The 9,298-nt window shown below is 38.0% G+C and overlaps 1 long non-coding RNA gene across 1 annotated transcript; it reads right to left on the bottom strand.

The window, feature by feature from the left end:
• Nucleotides 1-3,490: 3,490 nt before the first annotated feature.
• On the bottom strand, nucleotides 3,491-7,364 carry LOC140976543 (uncharacterized). Its single transcript, XR_012175229.1, has 3 exons — nucleotides 7,301-7,364; nucleotides 6,398-6,441; nucleotides 3,491-3,929 (listed from the first exon to the last, which is right to left on the bottom strand). It is a non-coding gene; the product is annotated as an uncharacterized lncRNA (long non-coding RNA).
• Nucleotides 7,365-9,298: the final 1,934 nt, after the last annotated feature.

Below are 9,298 nucleotides of genomic sequence, written 5' to 3'. Positions count from 1 at the left end.
CTTATTTACAAAAATGACATCAATATTATTTTATAGTTGTAATATTTACTTCAGGCATTACATGAACTCATTAGCTATAAATAGTCTACGAGTCCAATGGTCACATTTAATGCATTTAATGGTTAATATCTATTGAATCGTCTTCTATTCCATGTAAACAACTTTATTCTGACAAAGGTACGATGTATCAGACTGCTATGTTTAATCTGTTCCGCTTTGATACGGACTGTCAGTTTGTCTTGTGAGTATTTCAAATTACAGCTGATGATGTGTCTAACTGATCAGGAGTCAGACTGGTCGAATGATCAGTTCAGCTGGACTACATTAGTTCTAACTTATGTCTTCTCAATTTGAACACTTCAGTTGAGTTAGGACTTTCAGCTCAGTTTTGCGAAGTCTTCAGTTCTGATCTTCAATCTGTTTAATGAGCTTCTAGCATCAGTTTTAAGACTTGTTTATTCTTATAAAAACTTTAGTTTATTAACTTCAATTCATAATTCATTTAAATTCGATAAGTCTTCTTTCAGTTACGATCTCTCATTTGCGTCAGTTCAGTTTGGTTCTTCAGTTCTTTTACGGATATGTTTGTCAAACTCTAAACTCATAAATTCTAACATAAGTATTCGACTTCTACAGTAGAAGTGGCAATAGAATTCTGTTTTTACTAAACCAGGAGATCTATCTATCACCAAGAAATTAACATAATTCACTAGTACTTTTTCTATCCAACTTGCAATCTGTATTATCTATATATGAATAACCCACAATATTAAATGTAGAGTCTTATGGATACCATAAACCAACATCCTGAGTACCCTCTAAATATTTTAATATACGCTTATCAGCTATATAATAAGATTGCTTGGGATCATATTGAAATCTAGCATAGATGCATACTACAAACATTATGTCTAATCTAGTAGCAATAAAATACAATAGATAACTCGTTAAACCCGGATCCAAGGTTACCTCTACTGAAATTCCTCTTTCATATTTATCAAGCTTAGATGAAGAACTCATTGGAGTTGAGGCAGCAATGCATGTTTCCATGCCAAATCTTTTCAGTAGCTCTTTAATGTATTTCATTTGGTTTATGAAAATTCCAAATTTGAATTGTCTAACTAGTAATCATAGGAAGAATGTTAGTTCTCCATCATGCTTATTTCAAAATGATCTCTCATCATCTTAAAAATTTCTCACAAAGTTTGGGGTTAGTTGGCCCAAAAATAATATCATCAACATATATTTGTACTAAGATGATATGTTATTTTTGACAAAAGTAAATAGTGTTTCACCAAATGTTTCAATAGTGAAGTCATGATTGACAAGAAATTGTGAGAGAGTATTATATCATGCCCTCGGTGCTTGTTTGAGACCATACAAAACTTTTTGTAATTTAAAAACATGATTTGGAGATGAATGATCTACAAAACCAGAGGGTTGTTCTACACAGACATCTTCTTATAGTAGGCAATTCAGAAAAGCATTTTTCACATCCATTTGAAAAAATATAAAGTTCTTGAATGCTACATATGCTAGAAAAATTTTGATGGCTATAAGTCTGGCTATTGGAGCAAAGGTTTCATCATAATCTATTCTTTCTTTTTGTCTGAATCCTTGAGCCACTAGTCTTGTTTTGTTTCTGACTATTATCACTTCCTCATTTAGCTTGTTTCTGAACCCTCAAGTTTCAATAACAGACTGATGATTTGGTCTAGGTACCAGAAGTCATACTACATTTCTTTTGAATTGATTGGACTCTTATTCCATTTCTTCAATCCAACTTGGATCATTTAGAGCTTATCAATCTTCTTTGGTTCCATCTAAGAGACGAAAGAAGCATGCACTTATTCATTTATCATTTGCCTTCTGTCTAATAGGTGCTCATGGATTACCAATAACCAACGAGAGCGGAAGGGTCTTGCTCCATTTATAACTAGGTTCTAAACAAGTGGTCTCTTGATGTGTTCGGACAACATGTTGCTCTAGAATGTCATTGTCACGAGCAAGTTCTAGATATTCTAGAACATGTTTTGGACTAACTTGAGTCTCAGCTACTAGTTCCTTCTCGGGAACTNACCATCTGAATACTACTCTGATAACTATTGTTATACGCTAACTCCACCAATGAAATAGATGAATGCCAAATAGATTTAAAATCCATAACATAAGCACGCAACATATCCTCCAGTGTCTGAATAGTATGCTCAGTCTGACCATCTGTCTGGGGATGATAAGTTGTACTCAATCTCAACTCTGTCCAGTAAATCGAGGATCTCTATCAGATATAACAGACACTGGAATCCCATGCAACCGTACGATCTCTCGTATATACAACTGTGACAGCGCCAAGTACGTACTACTCATGCTATAGGGTATAAAATGTGCAACTTTCATCAATCGATCAACAATCACCCAAATAGCATCAATAGTTCCAGTGCTTCTTGGCAAATGAGTCACAAAATCCATCGATATGTGCTCCCATTTCCAAGTCGGCACTTCTAAACTCCTCAATTCACCTCCTGGCCTTCTCCTCTCAGCTTTGATATGTTGACAATTGAGACATCGACGTACAAAATCAATCACATCACGTTTCATTCCTTTCTACCAAAACTGAGAACGTAAATCCTTATACATCTTCTTGCCACCAGGGTGGATAGAATATCAACTACAATGTGCACGCCGCAACAGGCCCTGGCGTAACTCAGGTGTATCATGAACTACCCATCTATCCTTCATCCTCAAACTGCCATCATCAGCCACTCTAAAACAAGTATCTTGTTTCCGAGAAACCAACTCCTTCCATCGCTGAACTCTCTCATCTGTCATCTGTGCGTCACGAATACAACCATATATATCAGGTTCAGCTAATAAGGTAGATACCTGGATAGGAGTCGTCGAAATATCAAAATCATATCCCAAAAAACAACAAGACATCATCATAGCTGATAAACGACCCACATCCTCTGCAGTACAGCTAACTTTACGACACAATCATAATCTTTCAACAAATCTAACCACCGTCTCTGCCTCATATTCAACTCTGTCTGAGTAAACAAAAATCTCAAACTCTTATGATCCGTATAAATCGTAAACGAGGTACCATATAAATAGTGTCGCCATATCTTCAAGGCAAAGATAATGGCGGCCAACTCCAAGTCATGCACAGGGTACCTTGTTTCGTGTGGTTTCAGCTGTCTCGAGGCGTATGCCACAACATGTCGATCCTGCATCAAAACACATCCCAACCCATGTAGTAATGCATCAGTATAAACAACAAACCTTTCATTTTCTGTTGGGATTGATAACACCGGTGCGATCGTCAGTCGGTGCTTCAACTCCTGAAAACTCCTCTCACATGCTTCAGACCACTGAAATCGCACACCTTTCTGAGTCAACTGTGTCAAAGGTCTAGCAATCTTTGAAAATCCCTCGAGAAATCGACGATAATAACCTGCTAAACCCAAGAAACTACGGATCTCTGGTACATATGTAGGTGCAGACCACTGTAACACGGCTTCGACCTTCGTTGGATCAACAGAAATCCCATCTCTCGATATAACATGACCTAAGAAGACCATTCGATCCAACCAAAACTCACACTTACTGAGTTTGGCATACAACTGTCTATCTCGCAGTACCTGTAATACTGAACGTAAATGCCCAACATGCTCAGCCTCACTCCTGGAATATATCAATATATCATCAATAAACACAATAACAAACCGATCGAGATAAGGCTGAAATACCCTATTCATCAAACTCATGAACACAGCTGGAGCATTCGTCAACCCAAACGGCATAACCAAAAACTCATAATGCCCATATCTGGTCCTGAATGCTGTCTTCTGAATATCCTCCTCTCTAACTCGTATCTGATGATAACCTGACATCAAATCAATCTTCGAATATACTGAGGTTCCCTGCAACTGATCAAACAAATCATCAATACGAGGAAAAATCATCAATACGAGAAAGGGGATATTTATTCTTAATCGTCACCTTATTCAGCTTTCGGTAGTCAATACAAAGCCACATCGTTCCATCTTTCTTTCTCACAAATAAGACTGGTGCACCCCAATGCGATACACTAGGACGAATGTATCCCTTATCCAGCAAGTCCTGTAACTGGGCTTTCAACTCTCTTAACTCTGTTGGTGCCATTCTGTAAGGAGCACGAGAAATAGGGGAAGTACCTGGCATCAACTCAATCCCAAACTCCACCTCACGGACTGATGGGAAGCCTGGAATCTCATCAGGAAATACATCAGCAAACTCAGCAACTACAGGTATCTCCTCTATTCCCACCTCCTTCTTCTTCCCTGTCACATCTACAGCATAAATAAGATAACCCTCATGGCCATGCTCCAATAACTGATACATCCGGATAGCAGATACCAACGGAACACGAGGACGAGAAGCCTTCCCATAAAATGTCCAACACTTTTTCTCATCGGTGTAAAAATATACTACCCGCTGATAACAATCAACAGACGCACAATATCTCCTCAACACATTAATTCCCACAATACAATCAAAATCAGTCATCTCTAGAATAATCATATCAGATCTCAACTCATAGCCCTCATAAGAAATAATACCATCTGATATCATCGATACAACCGATAAATCAACTCCAGAGGGTGTCGAAACAGAAAGAGGCATAGACAATGGAGACGAGCGCATATGATGCTCAACCACAAACCTCTTCGATATAAATGTATGCGAGTCACTTGTATCAACAAGAATATAAGCAGGATAAGAACATAAATAACACTTACCCGCTATCATCTCCTCTCGTGCCTCCTCTGCCTGCTCTCGTGTCAAAGCATATACCTGTGCCTGAGGCGGACCAGCTCCCTACATACGTGGCTGTCCTCCAGAAGGTCGTGGTGTAAACTGCTGAGGCTGTCGTCCTCCTCTCTCTGAGGGTCTACCTCTATCACTCCTGGGCTCTCGTTGTCCCTCACGGCTAGGACACTGTCTCGCTATATGGCCAACACCGTCACACTCAAAACAGGTGATCTCGGTCTGTGTACACTGTCTGATCAGATGAGGTCCCCCACAACGAAAACATCTCACTGCCCTGGACTCCCCTCTCTGCCCCTGAACAGACTGAGAACTGCCCTCACGACTCTCAACAGGTCATGAATCAAATCGGCGATTCCCAGATGATGCTGAAGAAGAAGATGAACCCTTCTGATATTTAAAAGATTGTCCCTGTAGTCTCAATGACTCCCTAGTCGGCTCTGATAATCGTCTCTGAGCCCCATACTCCTGCATAACCAACTCAGCCATCTCAGCCCTTGTCACTGCATCCTCAAATGATACCGGGTTATTTGATTGCACACGATCAAATAACTCTAACTTCAACCCTTTCAAGAAGTGTCTCATCTTCGCATGAACATTCGTAGCAACATGTGGCACATATTTCAGCAATGCAGAATATCGAGTCTCATACTCAGCAACAGACATACTACCCTGTCTCAAATCTTCAAATTCTTTCTCTTTCTTTTGCCTGGCTGCTATAGAAAAATATTTATCAAGAAAACGAGACCGAAACACATCCCAATCAACAGTACGGCCCCGGGCTCTCAATCCGGCCTCAGTCGTCTGCCACCACAATAATACATTCCGCGAAAGCTGAAATGTAGCCAATCGTAACCAAGCAGATCTAGCACACGGTGCAGTCACAAATATCTGTTCTATCCTCTCAATCCACTTCTCTACTCGCTCGCCAGTCTCAGAGCTATCAAATCTCGGCGGAAGATAATTGCTGAACTATGCCAAAGTCAACTCACCAGGCAATAAAGGCTGATCTGCAGATGTCTGTCCCATAGGAAGAGGTGGCAATGGATTCATCTACCCAAACCCACTGTCAACCTCGTCCGTTTCCTCGCATGGATGTACCTGTTCTCTAGCTGCCATCACTGGAAATCAAATTGTTAATCATAACATTTAACAATTACAATCCAGAAATCATCAGCACACCTTTCGCACGAAAGCACACTCAACTAAAGAACAATCAATCATATCGAGAAATCATCAATAACAAGTCAAATGCACAGACACACGCAGATAATATCGTCATCCAACTCCCTCATCACAAACCCAACTCCTAACCATCCCAGACATCTAACATATGCTCTGATACCACCAATGTGGCGCCCCAAACCTCGCCACGTAACCATACAACATGTGACGTCATATGCATAAAAATTTTCTTTTCAACGACGTAATAATATAATGCATATACGACAAAATAGTGCAATCACCACACTATCTACGTCAGTGTAGCAGAAACAGTATAATAAATACACACATACCACTCAAATAGGACAATAAACTATACTGTCTCTATCTACTATCAACTACAGGACTGTTTGACTAGACACACCTAGTCCTTCACCACTATCCTGTCTCACAGCAGATTCCTGTAACCTGTCCAACAGAAACAGCCCCCAAAGGGTGAGCATACACAACAATCATCATCGTAATACATAACAGTTATATTATCAACAATATAAAATATAACTGGAATGATAACATAAATACTCCCTTTGCTGTCTCTGGACAATCAAACCACCAACGATATCAACGTCATCACTCCCATACTACTGCAACAACAACATCGACGATACGTCGCACCCCAACACTGACGACAGCAATATCGTCGAACGAATAACATCAACGATACGTCGCACCCCTACTCCGGCGACAGCAATATCGTTGAACGAATAACATCGACGATACGTCGCACCCCAACACCGGCGACAGCAATATCGTCGAACGAATAACATCAACGATACGTCGCACCCCTACTCCGGCGACAGCAATATCGTTGAACGAATAACATCGACGATACGTCGCACCCCAACACCGGCGACAGCAATATCGTCGAACGAATAACATCAACGATACGTCGCACCCCTACTCCGGCGACAGCAATATCGTTGAACGAATAACATCGACGATACGTCGCACCCCAACACCGGCGACAGCAATATCGTCGAACGAATAACATCAACGATACGTCGCACCCCTACTCCGGCGACAGCAATATCGTTGAACGAATAACATCGACGATACGTCGCACCCCAACACCGGCGACAGCAATATCGTCGAACGAACAACATCAACGTGACGTCTCCCAACAAACGACAGCCAACAATATCAACGATAATAAACAACAACAGATATAATATCAAATCACCCAATACCAGTGATTTATCATCACTCAACGCAATAGTATTCATCAATACTAAACAATACACACATATGCTCGTACGTCAATACGTACCTGATAATCGAGTATATATATAATCTGGCTATTTCTTTGATCCCGAGGCTTGTGTTGTATCTAAATAATTCAACAACAATTATCAGATCATTATCACTGTATCAATACAATCATAACATCTTCAATATACAACATCAAATAGCCCAACAATAATTCATTCACAACATATAAACTCGATTATTAAATCTTATCGTTCATCAATTTAATATTATAGTGTATTTAATTCACAATACTACCATCAAATACACACTAATTAACTTAACATCAAATAATAAGCTGTTTTACAACATCCGTCAAATTGCGAAAACTTTATATCAACGTGTAGCCTATACTTCGTAGACTCCGAATGTACAATCAGAATTAATAACAACTAATAAACAACTCTCCAATCTCAATTCAACAATTAAAATCTCTAATTATAATAAATTAGGAATAATTCAAAACAACAACACAATAATCTTCTCTACTTCGTTAAGATCATACACTATTCAACAATCTTCAATTTCAGTATGATTTAACAATTTATCGGATTTATTCCAGAAATCGACGAATTTCAAACATCACAAAAACTATAAAATTTATACCTCAAATCGAAGACCTCGTGTCAACGATTACAGAACTTAATTCGGTTCGTCGATTGGATAAACCGATAAGTCGCACGATCGAAAAGAAAACCTGAAACCTATTTTCTCTCCTCTCCTCTCGTTCGTTTCTATCCTCTGTCAATTGAGTTTGGTGGAATTCATATTGAATTCTACCGACTCAAATCCAATTTAGTCTTTTTTTTAAAAAAAATATTATATTATATTATATTATATTATTTAATATAATATAATATAATATATACTATTTAACATTTTAACATCGGTATATCCCTTTGGATCAGTCAAACGATCACATTTTCCAAAACTCAAAACATAAAACTTCTATATCTTTGAGTTTTCTATGTTATATCCAAATCTCAAATCATTTGGACTTCATATGAGCAAGATATGTCACTAATTATCATTTTACCCTTAAAATTAATTCATTATTTTTCAACTTATTTACGAAAATACCATCAAAATAAATTGAATATTTTTCAACTTATTTACAAAAATGACATCAATATTATTTTATAGTTGTAATATTTACTTCAGGCATTACATGAACTCATTAGCTATAAATAGTCTACGAGTCCAATGGTCACATTTAATGCATTTAATGGTTAATATCTATTGAATCGTCTTCTATTCCATGTAAACAACTTTATTCTGACAAAGGTACGATGTATCAGACTGCTATGTTTAATCTGTTCCGCTTTGATACGGACTGTCAGTTTGTCTTGTGAGTATTTCAAATTACAGCTGATGATGTGTCTAACTGATCAGGAGTCAGACTGGTCGAATGATCAGTTCAGCTGGACTACATTAGTTCTAACTTATGTCTTCTCAATTTGAACACTTCAGTTGAGTTAGGACTTTCAGCTCAGTTTTGCGAAGTCTTCAGTTCTGATCTTCAATCTGTTTAATGAGCTTCTAGCATCAGTTTTAAGACTTGTTTATTCTTATAAAAACTTTAGTTTATTAACTTCAATTCATAATTCATTTAAATTCGATAAGTCTTCTTTCAGTTACGATCTCTCATTTGCGTCAGTTCAGTTTGGTTCTTCAGTTCTTTTACGGATATGTTTGTCAAACTCTAAACTCATAAATTCTAACATAAGTATTCGACTTCTACAGTAGAAGTGGCAATAGAATTCTGTTTTTACTAAACCAGGAGATCTATCTATCACCAAGAAATTAACATAATTCACTAGTACTTTTTCTATCCAACTTGCAATCTGTATTATCTATATATGAATAACCCACAATATTAAATGTAGAGTCTTATGGATACCATAAACCAACATCCTGAGTACCCTCTAAATATTTTAATATACGCTTATCAGCTATATAATAAGATTGCTTGGGATCATATTGAAATCTAGCATAGATGCATACTACAAACATTATGTCT

The sequence above is a fragment of the Primulina huaijiensis genome, chromosome 5, assembly GCF_012295235.1.
Source record: "Primulina huaijiensis isolate GDHJ02 chromosome 5, ASM1229523v2, whole genome shotgun sequence".
NCBI lineage: Eukaryota > Viridiplantae > Streptophyta > Magnoliopsida > Lamiales > Gesneriaceae > Primulina > Primulina huaijiensis.
The sequence above is the reverse complement of the archived record's forward strand: the minus strand, read 5'-3'. Positions and strand labels throughout refer to the sequence as shown.